The following is a 13,973-nucleotide window of genomic DNA, read 5'->3' as shown; positions in this document are numbered from 1 at the left end:
GCATCAGGTGCCCACGACTTTCAGCAGTTGCTTCATTTAATCATCTTTTACTAGATACTATCATCAGCATGGTAGCTGGGGGTCACTGAGACTCCAGATAGATTAAGTAACCTGACCAAGGTCACAGCCCCTCTGTCATCCAGCAACCTCTAAATCCAAGACTGTGTGGCTACCAAACTACTGCTCTTCTGGCCGCGTTATTAACACATTTCCTTAATAACCAGAAAATTAAAATTTAGAGACAGGAACAGAGTTTCCCTCTAAGACTTTTGAATTTAAAGAAAAAATTCTTATTGGGATTAATAGTGTGTGTCATGTCTCCAAATACAGATTTAGTAGAAAATATTGTTAGGCGGTTCTAGAATAAGTTCAGTCTCTGGATTTCTGAGACGACTTAAAGTAAATAACAGCTACTTATAATCCCTCAGTCTGTTCCCGTGTGAATTGTGACAGTGATAGTTCTTGTTCTTCGAATGTTTCCAGGTCTCAGAAAATAGACCTTTCGTGACAAAATAAATGGGGCAGGGGAAGGAAGGGGTTTGGGGGGCACGGACACTCCTCTACGCTATTAGCACAATAATGGTGATACTATTGTTTTGCTAGGGGCAAGGTCAAAAGCAGAATCACAGGACCTCTACCCTTTCTTCATATAATGAGAAAATAAATAGAAACATGGCAAAAATGTACTGGCTTTTTAGGAAAACTAATGAGGCAACCAGCTGCAGTGCTTTCCATGGGGGAGCTGGAACAGGAATAGGAGCACCCGCCCTCACACCACTGACACCTTCACATCTGAAACTCAGTTTTGTGGGACACAAAATGGGTCCAAAGATGGATGAACATCTTCCTGCATGCTACTGGGGAGTTTCCCAGAAAGGAACCCAGGTCTCCCAGCTAGGAGACATGAAAGAGGCCAAACAAGGGGGCATAGGGAATATTCTCTTCCTAGAAGCCCAAAGCCACCCACGAACCCGTCCCTTATATAAGTTCACAAGTATGACTAAACTAGATTAGGTCACACCCTCTGTCCTCCCCACACGCTGTGTTGCTTTTTTGCGAGCTGCCACAGCTTAAGAACACAGCTTTGTACACCTGGATAACAGGAAGTTCGGTCTGGGGAAGACTGTCCCAGAAAGGCAATGGCCCTCCAACCATCTCTCCAGGACCACAGTAGATGAGGACATAGGAGATCAGTTCTCTGGCTACTACTCCCCCCGCAGCCTGCCCCTTGCCTACCCCTCCAGCACACCCTCAGTAAGCAGGGAACTTCCTTCAGGGTAGGGGACAAGGCACCTTCTCACACCAGACTGCACGTGTGTGTGGTGAACTCAACTAAAAATAATGGACACGTGAGCAAAATGTTGAGGCCTGACATATTCCTGAGGCCTCTCCGTAAGAGTGGCAGCAGTGAATTGAATAGAATAGACAATCATTAAATAATATGAGTCATTTTTTTGTAATATTTGACATTAGCTTCTAAAAGGCTTCTACTGATTATGTTTTATTACCTGGTTTGTTAAGCATCTATTGTAAAGTGCTGTTAAATTATCGTGAATTAGCTTTCATTCCACAGAAGTGTCACCTGAATGTACTTAGCTGGCTCGTCAGTGCCACAAATGTGTAATTATTTATTTTATTAAGCAGTTTTGTTGCCTTTTACACATTACAAAGTGCTTTTTCATTAGTTTGACCTGAAAAAAAAAAAAAGTTAAATTACTGTACACTGTGGTGTTCTTAGATGAGGCATTTTACTCACAAAATTCCAAAATTCTTAAAGGTTTCTTGGCTCTCTGATACTACTTAGAATTTTATCTTTGATCTACAGATCAAAGACCACGGTGAGAATCTTATTAAAGCTATGAAACTTCTCATGATAAAATGAACTTAAACAGAGAATGTTACATAAAACTCCAGGACTTTCATGGATCCCCAGAAAGCTATTCTGTGGGCGCCCAGGTTAAGAAATTCTGAGGTAAAGGATTTTGAAAATTCCTGTTAAATTATGTAAAACAATTACTTTTTCTGATACTGTACACTTGACTTTTTCAAGTATTAATGCAGTAAAGAAGGAGAGGACAAACATATACCACTGTAATGGCAGCAAAGACAAAGGTTATTTCAGTTTGGATTTTGTTGGTTAAAAAAATAGGGCTCCAGTCCTTAATCTTCCTGTATTAACCAAGGATAAATTGTCCAGCACCTTTTCCCAGTTGAATTTTATATGTAAAGAAAATTATTTCAGTCATCTCAGCAATGCCAAGCCTTCAAAGAATTGAGAAAGCAAGTACCGGTGTAAAGTTATTGAGTGTCTCCTCTGTGGTCGACATTGTGCCAAGCGCCTTCCACGCATTGTTGCATTTAATTCTTAAAACAAGGATATGAGAAAGCTACTGTTTTTATTGCCCTCTTATAAGGAAATTGAGAGAAGCACAGTAACTTGACTAAGGTCTCACCGTTGGTATGTGATGGGCCTGGGACTCAGTTTCTCTCCCCTAATTTGACAGCCAGGCAAAAGCCATGAGAGACAGGTGTCTTTTATCTGAAGTTCTGGGAAGGAGGAGCAGTTTTATTTTATTTCGAAGAAACAAATGATCTAAATCAATCTGCGCCTGCCCTTGATTTTGTGCAAATTTATTTATAAGGAATTGTGAAGGAAGGGGAGATAGTCCTAAATTCAGAAAATTTAAATAGTCTTAAATCAAGCATGTAACATGCAATCCCATTTGTCCAGAAAAAAAAAAAAAAAAAGGCAAAAGGCAGAACAGTAAATCTTTTCCATAGCAAAATTATCACAAGGCTACGTGGAGTCTTCCAAGCCCGACTTTTCCCCTTTGAATGGAAACTGCAAATCACCGGGTTATCATGTGCTCTAAGTAGTGAGTCCATTAATCTCTTTCACTCTTCATTTGCCTCGGATCTGATTTGACTTTGTGATAATGCATCGCTCCGATCACCCTGTGCCCTCCTTGATATGGAGTCTTCAGAGAAAGCTACAAACAAAGAAGGCTGGTGGCTCAATCCTAACGGGGTCTCAGGATGAGGAATGACGATGTTTGGAAACATCTTCAACATAATTGTGGTACCCAAGAGGACTTTCAAGATATGAGCCAGCAGTAAAATACTTGTAGAACTGAATAGTAAAGCAGAAACTGAAAATGAATTATTATAACCACTCCAATTCAGTGTAAAGTTTTGCTTCTGAGGGCATAATACTCAGATACCTACTGAGCACATAAATATGCATCTAACTATGTACCACAGTGGTTAATCAAGTTAAAATTCAAGGTTGGATTTTTTTTAACATGAGAAGGGGAGATATAGAACAGTTGAATTACTAGAACTCTCTCAGAAAATTGGTAGCAGTAGGTCTTAGTCCAATGTCCAATATACCTTGTTGCTACTCTAGTCTAGACAAGGGATAGACAAACTTCAGGTCTAGACAAGGGATAGGCAAACTTTTTCTGAAAAGGTTAGATAGTAAATATTTTAGGCTTTGAAAATGATACTGTCTCTGTAGCAAGTACTCCACCGAGGCACTGTAGTGTGGAACCAGCCCTAGATAGTCATTACGAGTGTGTTCCAATAAGACTTTATTTACAAAACAGATGGTTGGCTGGATTTGGCCAACAGATGGGAATTTGCCCACCCCTGCTCTAACTACAAATTCCGTCACGGCCATTTATCAATTACAGGTTTTGATTTAGTTGTTTAGTCTCTCTCAACCTCAGTTTCCTCCCCCAGTGAAACACAGGGTTTCCCACAACGGAAACCATTTTTCTCAGATAAACTTACCATAAATGATTTAAATAGAATAGGGTTTGGGGAATCCCACTCTTTAGGTTTATAAAAAACATATATAAATATGCATGCATATGTGTGTAATTTATTGAATATCTACTATGTGCTAACCACTGTATTAAATGCTTTACGTATATTGTTAGATTTAATCCTCGTGACTGTCTTTCAATGTAGATGCCAGATGCCTTGAGACATTAGGGAGCTTGCCAAGCTGCGCAGCTCCTGAGGTGTAGAACTGCAATCATCTGCTTATTGGAGCTCTACTCATGCCTCTACAGTATACTGTCTTTCCACAGTCTCTTTATTTTATTTTATTTTATTTTATTATTTTATTTTATTTTATTTTATTTTATTTTATTTTATTCTATTCTATTTTATTATTTTATTTTATTTTATTTTATTTATTGTGGAGAGAACACTTAACATAAGATCTACCCTCTTAAATTTTTAAATGTGCAGTAAATTATTGTTGACTCTATGCACAGTGTTGTACAGCAGATCCCTAGAGATTATTTATCTTGCTTAACTGAAATTTTATGCTCTCTTCTCCCAGACCCTGGAAACCACCATTCCACTATTTGCTTCTATGAATTTGAATATTTTAGACCTTATAAGTGGGGTCCTGCAATATTTGTCATTGTGTGACTGGCTTCTTTCATTTAGCATACTACTGTCTTTTGATAAGGACATACTGGTATTTTTTTTTGAAGTGTCATGAGGGGTAGGGAGTGTCATGTACATGGAATACAAGTCATTTTTATGGGGACAAATCCCTGCCCAGATCCAAACATTCACTAGGCTATGTATTACTAGAGGATGAAGTGATAGTACTAAAGTTTAAGATGAGGCTATTTCTCCTTCTATACCTGCTTCCTCTTTTTACTTTTAGCTCAATGACTGGCAAGAAGACTCTAGTCTTTTTTCCCTTTAAGGGAAATATATAGGTTATCTCCTCTCTGATCTCTCAAAAGCAGCCTCCCGATAAACATAGACTATTTTTGGCTATTTACAAAACATAGACTAAGCAGCCTACAACCTCTCAGTTCCATGCACTGGAGCAAATTGATAGTCTTTTGCTATCTGATCCCTTTTACTTTTGATGTAGTAGATAAAACTCACATTCACCTTTGGTAGCAATGCAATGGCAAGAGCTAATCCTCAAGTTTGAGATGTGCAATAGGCATAGATACAAGGAACAAAAAGTAGCAAGCTCAAATATGGCATTAGACCTAAATTGTATGCTGTAATATAGTTTTTATCAAAGCTCAGCACTAAAGGCAGAGAAGTAGTTTTCTCAGATTAATAAAAAAAAAAAAACAATACTTTTACCATTTGACCACATTCTTTGTCCATGAGATCCCTTGTCAGGGAATGCAAGGAAGGGAGATGGAAGAGGAATGCCAGGAAGATTAATGAATTAATCAATTAAAACAAATAAGCAAAACAAAAAACAAACGATCCTACATTAAGCAATTCTAATGGGGTCTAGTTCCTCCATCTCTTTCATATTCCTCAATCATTGGCTTCCACCCATGTATCCCACTAAAACTTCTATCGTTAAGTTTACACAAATGGCCTCTACTCAAGTCCAATGGCTGCTTTTCAGTTCTTAACCGACTTGACCTTTCTGGATGATCCTTTTTTTTTTTTTTTTTTTAATAAGGAAACTCTCTCCTTGTTCTCTCATGAGTCAAAACTCAAATGCCTACAGTGGCCAAGCCCATGACATAAATTAACGGTCTCATGTTATATTCCTTTACCACAGATACATTTTATACATTTAACAAACATCTAAGAATATTCTTGTCTTTCACAAGTAATGTGGCCTTTCCCATTGTTCTTGAAACATGTGGCACACGTGCCCTCTTTCTGTTTTCCCACTTTTGATGTAAACATGGATATAAGAAATATTTTGCTTTCTTCTTACTTATAATGTAAGAAAAGCAGCTGTCACCTGTTTAAGTAGAATAGTACCAGCAACTTGGTTCCAGGGCAATGGGTTATGGTGGAGACTGTGGCCAACAACAGCCCACATACCTTATCTGAAGGGGAAGTTTCTATTCAGCTCTGGCTTATCATTCCCAAGTCTTGTTATTTGCAATAGATGCTAGAACTCAAAATTTTTTGTAAATCTCTGAATTTTTAAATGTTGGCAACACTCTGTATGTCAGACTTAATACCGCTGAGTGTGAGATTTGAGTTGCTGGTTTGTCACATTTGCGGTCAGAACCAGATTCTTTTTTCACAGACACCTTTTCCACCAGTGTATCTCCTGGCTCCTCCCTGAGTCATATTCTCATTCCAAAGGCTACTCTTGAGAAAGTCGATCTCCTCTGCCACAGCTTCAGCCCATAGCACTCTATTGTAACTTTATTTTCTCGTATAATAGTTATTTACAAAGTTGTCTTTTCTGCCTCAATTGCTAATAACTATATTATGAGTAGTGACTGATTCTTATTTATATGTGCGTTCCACATACACCTAGATCCACTGCTTTGCGCATGAAAGTTTTGTCATAAGTATGTCTTGATTCCTTTATATTTAGACTCTGATTTTCTGTAAAGAAAATACTTTTTAAAAAATGGCTGCTCTGTCAAATGGTCCCAGGATCATGCTGGGATCCCACTCTGTGGATCTTGATTGGAATAAGGAAATAGTTTTTCTCTCAAATTCCTGCAAAATCCACATAATGCCAAAAGCAGCTTTGGTCCTTAGGATGATGGCTTTGCTAGAGGCAAAAACTATTTTGTGAAAAAAAAAAAAGTGGGTCTCATGGAAATAAGTTGGAGAAATTCTGTGTTAAACAATGTTTAACAGATTTCTTTACTGCAGCACTTCTCAGAGGTTTTATTGTGCTTAACTGTACTGCGACTACACAGAGAAGTAACTGAGTGCTTTTTAAACTTTTTTGGCTCTAGAACCTTTTTGGGAGGATCATTATTTATGATCTCATGGGACTGGAACACAAGTGGACTAGAACACAGTCTGGCTTAACAGTGTAAATGCTTGGAAGGTGAAGTCTTCTATGATATGTCCCCCATCTATATCTTCAGTGTTGTTTTCTACCAGACTAATCCTCCAGCCATTCCAGGACTCATATTATTCTTTGTTTCTCAAACATATGCCTTCTACTTAAGCACATTTTCTCTCCAACTTTTCATGGTCTGAAGAAGCATTCCACCTTCACTAGACCTATTTAAAAGTTATCTCGCCTTTAAAATCCAGTTAAATACATATTTTCCTAAGAATTCATCAAAAATCACTCCTGCCCCTGTTGACCTCTTGTTCCTCTAAATAGCAGCCACATTAATTGTCTCCATCAAGCCTCTGATATATAAGATAGACTATGCTAACTTTGTTTTTTGTATTTGTCAGCATGTATTTCCTCTTTCCCCTTTAGATTATTATCTACTTAAGAGCTCTGTCTTTTAACTTAGTGCCTTCTTCCTAGAGGAAACTCGATCAGTGATTGTCATGATAAAATGAAATAACTTGAAGACCTAAATGCATGTGACTAAAGATTCTGAGAAGGGAAGGGTAAGAAGTGACTGCTGGGGCATGTGAGGTTTTAGTGTAGAATAATTTTCCCAGTACCTCCCTGGTGTACAAGGGAGACAAAGGTCTCTCTGGAATTAAGACTGTTAAAATAAGAAAGAGAAAGGAGAAAATCTTCAAGGAGAAAGACAATTCCCTGCCTAAAGGGCAGGAAGCACTCTCTCAGGAAGAAAATATATGTGGAGACACCTTAATCACACCTTGGCAATTTTTAAGTCAAAGACTATCATACAGGGTTGAGTCTCACAATTAACCCTTGCTGCAGTTCAACCTGCTTCTCATGGGGATTTGGTATATGTTGTTTTAAATGGAGTTAAAAGCTGAAGAAGTACCTTCTGGAGTTTTGAAAAGGCCAGGCAGTCAAAGAATGTTTGAAAGAGCCCTCGTAAAATCTGGAAATATTTCCTTCTGCTTGTAAGATTTCGGAGCTCTATCCAAAACAAAACACCTGCTGGCTACAAGTGAGGAAGAAGAATGGAGGATAAAGTGTGTATCTTCAAGACCTCGTATCAGGAACCAGCCAGGGAGATAGGGACAGGGACAGGGATGGGGAGGGTTCTGGGAGTGCTGGCGTGCTAGGTACAAACTGAAGACCATCTGGAGCCAAGTGTTTTAAGTGAAGCCTTTATTGTTTTTCTCATAGCTGTTATATCCTGGGAAAAGCAGGTTATACCAGAAAGCAATACTTTATTTCCCAATAAAGAAAATGTGGCAGAGCCGAGAAATTTATTTTGCTTACAGTTTGATTTCCTGGCCTGCTAATTTCTCAGAAAGAATAAAAGGAATTTGAAAGTGAGAAATATTTACTTATGTGGGAATAAATATGCATGAAAATGCTAAACAAAAGTGCAAAACCAGTATTTATGCCCATTTGCATGAATTTTAAAGCAATATGAATCAAGAAAGCTCTAACATCATCATTCTGACTCTCTGTAATGGGACAGAGAGTAAAGTAATATATACATTTAAAATTTATTCTATGTATGAATAGATGCACATTATGTGGATAAATTTCTTTATGAAATAATTGACTATTTTTTTCTTGTAAACCTAATAAAAACAGTTTGAGATCATCAAAATTAAGAGATCAAGCTAGTGCATAACAAAGTGAAACAGTCTAATCTGTGTATGTAAATGAGGTAACAGCAACACATTTAGCATCTGTTAAACTCACAGTGTATAATATTCATTTCATGAGGTTTGAAATACAGGCAGGAGGATTATGAAGGGGAATACCTGCCTGAGAGAACCCCGTGTGACATTTTTCATTTCATATTTACACTCAGCTATATGTGTAAATAAGCAGGTATTTTAATATCTGTACCAAATGAAAAAATATATTGCACTAGTTTGAGTTTTGATGCACATGGTTTATATACGTAGTTTAATTTTGAAGAAGAAAATGATGGAGAGCCTAGAGATTATCAAAGTTATACCTAAAGAAATGAGAAATTATCACCTTAGCCACCTTCCCCATTGAATAGAAGTCTATCTGGAAATGCATCCATTTTTCTATCAACAGAAAACACACCATCACCTGGTAAATAGTTACATGTTGCAAAATACAGATTATCTCTAATTAACAAAAAGAAAGACATTGCTTTTCAAAGTCTGGGAATGTTATCTTGTGATTTTGTCATAAATGATATTTATTTAATTGATCCATTTTAAGGATTATCTTGTTTTCACCTCTTTGATTGCTTCCTTCCAGTGCCATGTAAATTGGAACCGCTATTAGCAACATCACTAATTTTCCCTAAAGATCATCTGAGCTTTCAAGCCGAAACATTGCACTCCATTTTATTTTTCATAAAATTGAAATGGTTTTAGATGGATAATTTTATCATCTTTAATTCAAGCCTCAAAGGTAGCCAATTTTTTTTTTTTTTTTTTTTTTTTTACAAATAATTGATTGCTTGGACTGAAAATTTTAACTGCAATCTTTCGAAGGGAAGATAATGTTGAAATGGTGTTGGTTATAATAATTAAAGCCTTTATTCAATCAAAAATAGACTCTTTAGCTAAAGGGCAGTAAACTTCATGAGGTCTATAACAAATCATGTTTCAATTTATTGAACACGGATTTTTTTTTTCCTTCCTCGTGTTTAGTATTTGTCATTTAGATACATAAATAGAGAACTAGATTCTGAATAAATTAAGCATAGCGGTAATTTGTGGCAGCTCTGATAAATCATATATATATGCACTGTGATTACATGAAATGAGAGGACCATCACACATAAGGCTGATAAATTGCTCCAAGCCCACAAAGGGTTTGATCTGCAGACTAGTTCTCTTTTCTTTCTCGTTCAGACAACAACATTAACTGCTTAACTAGAAAAGCTTTCCTTAATATTTCTAACGAACTTTATAATATCACCAGAGCTAGGTGATGCACCATTACTAGGATGAAACACAACAAGATAACAAACATTCAAAGGACAGAACTGAAAACTGAAGGCATATGACACATTTCTTCGAGAGGGAGGAGACTTGCCTGGCTGCAGTGGGAGGAAATGATAGGCAAAAAGGTTGATAAAATCAGAACAGAAAGCTGTGCCTATAGTATGAAGAGGTAAGGATGAAGTATCTAATCTATAAACAGTGGGGGGCTCCCTTCCCATCAGTGTGGGCTGCTACAACAAAGTACCAGAGAAGAGTGGCTTATGAATAACAGAAATTTATTTCTCACAGTCCTGAGGAAGTCTGAGATGAAGATGCCCACACGGCTAGATTCTGGTGAGAACCCTCCTCTGGAGTGTGGACTGCCAACTTACTGTATCCTCACATGTCACAGAGCAGAGAGAAGCAGCAAGGGCTCTCCTGACTCTTGTAAGGGCCCTAATACCATTCATGAGGGCCTCATCCTTACAGTTGCCCTCCAAAGGTTCTACTGCCTAATAACATCACATTTGGGGGGTGGGGGAGCAGGGGGTCAACATATAGATTTGGGCAGGGGGTGGACGGGGGGGTGGATAATGAACATTCACTATGGCGCTCCACTATGGATTTTGCTTAGGGAAGCATTTTCTGAAGCGTGATTGCTACCTGTTGGTGGGAGAGACTGCACAGAGAAGGGTCTGTCAGGGCATACTTCAAGAACAAAGGTAATGGCTCAGGAGTAAAATGAGAAGTTGCTAAAAAAAAAAAAAATGAGAAGCTGCTGAACACAGCTGTTGGCAGTGGTCATGGCTAGGGAAGGGTATTTCTCCATATATTATGGAAGAAACAGGAACAGGGCTTTCTAATATAAATGAATGCTTGAGATGATTCTAAAATTAACAACTAGGGAGGTGGATTTGGGGACAGAAAGGCTATTTCTGCATATCAGTTGAGGTCCTCTAAATTATGCTACAGGAACAGAGTCCCCAAATCTCCTATGCTCAAAATACCAAAGTTGTTTTTGTTGTTACTGTTGTTTGTAGTTCCCACTCACACTACAGGCCCGTGGTGGTCAGCTGGGTCTCTGCTCCTCACTGCCTGCCTCCTTCAGGGACATCAACATCGCTGATACTTGACTCTTGTAGAAGAAAAAGAGAAGGGGAAAGCACACTTTGCCTGTTAGGACACATTGTCTCTTAAAGCTTCCACATGGAAAGGACACATGGGACCTCCTGTCACATTTCATTAGTCAAAGAAGTCACATGGCCCTGCCTGAGCTCAAGGGGATGGATATTGGAGATTAGTGGTACAATCTACTACTTTCTCTTTTCATAACAAGCTGGGCATTTGATGTGTGAGAATATTTTTTTCAGACTGTGTTGTATAAAACATGAAATGCAGAGCTTTTTTTTTCTCGTCGATGACAAATTATTCCACATAGACCAACATGGAAGGAAATAAAAATGTAATTAAATACTAAACAATGTCCCTAGCTATGTACAGTTGGTTTTATAAATATGCAATCTCCAAAATATGTAGTTTGCCACTTAATAGGGCTTTCTATAAATGAGTTTCTTATGGGTCCTGCAACAAATCTCCACAAACCTGGTGGCTTAAAATAACATCTATCTTCTTATAGTTCTGGATGTCAGAAGTCCAAAATCAGTTTTACTGGGTCAAATTCAAGGTGTCAACAGAGCCATACTCTCTTGGGAGGCTCTGGGGAAAAGAGACTACTGGCCTCTACCAGCTTCCAGTGGCTGCCACCAGTCCTTGGATCTTGGTTACACCACTTCTGGGGTCACACTGCCTTCTCCTTTTCCTATAAAATTCTCTCTCTGCCTCCCTCTTAAAAGAATTCTTCTGATTATACTGGATCCACCCAGATTATCCAAGTCCCCATCTCAAGATCTTCAACCTAATACATCAGCAAACTCTCTTTTGCCAAGGATTAGGACTTCAGTATCTTTTGGGGCTGTCATTCAGCCTACCGTACTCATCATGGCACCTACATTGCTTCTCACAGCTCCCACTGTATTTAGATAGGTACACAAAAGAAAATCAAGCAAAGCACCATTGCCATAAACCTGTATTCAAAAATGTTAGTCTCAAAGACTTTAAAGGAATATTCTAACTTGGGGAAGGAGGGTGTAACTTTAAATAGGGCTGAAGGAGGAAGGCTCCGTTGAAGTACGATTAGCTTTGGGAATTGTCAGTCAAAAATGGTTCTTTATAGAGAAAGAATTGCTCCTATGGATTAGTGCCATTGTTTGCACAGTATGGCCTTTACCTGGAGGGATGGAAACAAATAGGGACTAAGATCATGTGCAGATCAACTTGCAGATGAAGAACAGTGGCAGGTAACTAGGCCTGGTGTGAGGGCCACAGTGGAAAATTCTCAGGCTTTCTGTGTCTTTTACAAATATAGCAAGGATAAAAAATTAATCTGTATTTGTTTATAGACTTCCAATTGCAGAAGGGCCATTGTCTAAGGAATGGAGGGACTTCCCCTGCTCTCCTGGATGTTACTGTGTAAGCTTGGCTCTTTGCTTTTGGAACCTTTTGTCATATTGATCTGAGGAGAAAGAAAGAAGTCCAGGAAAGCCAGGAATTCGTATGTTAGAAAAGGCAAAAAGCTTTCTGAGGAAGAAAATAATAAAGCAGAAAGAACAGGGAAGAGTTAGGACAGGTTAAAGAACAAATGGGAGAAATGAGGAGGGGTAAGTTTAAATAATCTTTCTTAAAAAAAATAAAAATAAATAATAAATAAATAAATAAATAATATTTCTTACCGTTAGGGAGGTAATTTTTTTATTTACTCCTCTTCCAAAGGCTTCAGAAAATAGGTAAATTGCCAAGACTAGATGCAAAATCTCTGCAGAGAAACTTTCCTCTAATTATCTGGCCTTATACACAAAAATCTGTGGAATAATATAGGTTCTAAACTCTCCAGCAACTCTTCTCTTGAATACTTTTATGTGACATATTGGAGGTTATACTCTCCCTCATCGGGCAAGTGTTTTCCAATTATAACCTTACCTTTTCTTTACATGTAAAAACCTGATAATGTTCGTGTATGAAACCAATTGACGCATTTAGACATATTGAATGACCACATCAGAATAACCAAGCAAGGATCTTAATGATTACTCAGCAAGTAGCCATAATTAGAGCCAACAAGAAATGAAGAAAAAAAAACAAATCATAAATTTGCTCATAGAAATAGACAAAGTGTTGTAACTTTTCATTTGTTCTTGGAAATCATATCTGTCCTGAATTCAAGGGATGCTAATGAATACTACTTTCTAATTTACGTTCTTAAATAAACTCTCAGTCCTCCCAAATCATCAAACAAAATTTTGTGTGTGGAGTAAAGGTGATGAAACTCTGCCTAGGTTTGGAGGGAAAGTTTACTCTGGAAAGTAACTGGATCGCTGAAATTCTCAACCATATATAATAATACATATTATGTTTTCAGATTTTTCTAGAGATTTGTTTACAGCCTTGATATTCGTTACCTTATTTGGAGCTCACTAAATACCCAGCAGTTACTTCAGAGTAGCCATTGCATTCTGTTTGGTGAAAAAACAGTGTCAGAAGAGTGATCATTTTTGCCCATTGTAGAGCAAGTTCTAGAACCCAGGTGTCCTTCTACTGTTCCCACACTGCCTTATAGCTAACTTTCTTAAAAACAGGCATTGTCTTTTTTGACTGGGAAATAACTCATACTTACAAGGTCCCGAGGGCATATCTCAATTTCACAGTCCACACAACCTGAAAAATTCAGCTGAAAATTGGTCTGTGAATACAAAGGCAGTGCTGGTCAAAAGTAAATTCTGGGGTTGTAGACCACAGAAATCCAGTCTCATTTCCTATGCAGAAGGCCTTATGCTGTCTGTTTGATTTTCTATGCAACTCAAATGCATATTTTTACCACTCAGATTCTGAATCCAAACAAAACCCAAGAAAAATGTTCAAGCAGGTTTCTCAGCGGTTAGTTATGGCAGCCTGTTCATATTGACAGAAACCCTCTAGCAGATTGTTCTAAATTTATTAAGTATTTTTAAGAAAATGGCAACTTAAACTTTATTTATTTATTTATTTTCATTTAAGAATATCTCTATTTGATGTAAGTTTGCACTTAGGGCATGTTGTATTCTAAGAACTTCTCCTTTTTGGGTCATTTTTTTTTTTTTTACATTAAAGTCTTCAACTTTTCTGATTGAACTTTGGATATG

The 13,973-nt window shown here is 37.8% G+C and overlaps 1 long non-coding RNA gene across 2 annotated transcripts in view; it reads right to left on the bottom strand.

Annotated features, from left to right (window-relative positions):
• LOC140617263 (uncharacterized) overlaps positions 1–13,366 on the bottom strand; it is a 99,784-nt gene extending 86,418 nt beyond the window's left edge. The window contains exon 1 of one of the 2 annotated variants that reach the window (XR_012017492.1): positions 13,254–13,366. This is a non-coding gene — a long non-coding RNA (uncharacterized lncRNA). The remainder of the gene's footprint in view (positions 1–13,253) is intronic. The other variant, XR_012017491.1, reaches the window with a different exon arrangement.
• Positions 13,367–13,973: the final 607 nt, after the last annotated feature.

The sequence above is a fragment of the Canis lupus genome, chromosome 25 (assembly GCF_048164855.1).
Source record: "Canis lupus baileyi chromosome 25, mCanLup2.hap1, whole genome shotgun sequence".
NCBI classification, from domain to species: domain Eukaryota; kingdom Metazoa; phylum Chordata; class Mammalia; order Carnivora; family Canidae; genus Canis; species Canis lupus.
Note: the sequence above shows the minus strand (reverse complement) of the source record. Positions and strands in the feature narration are given on the sequence as shown.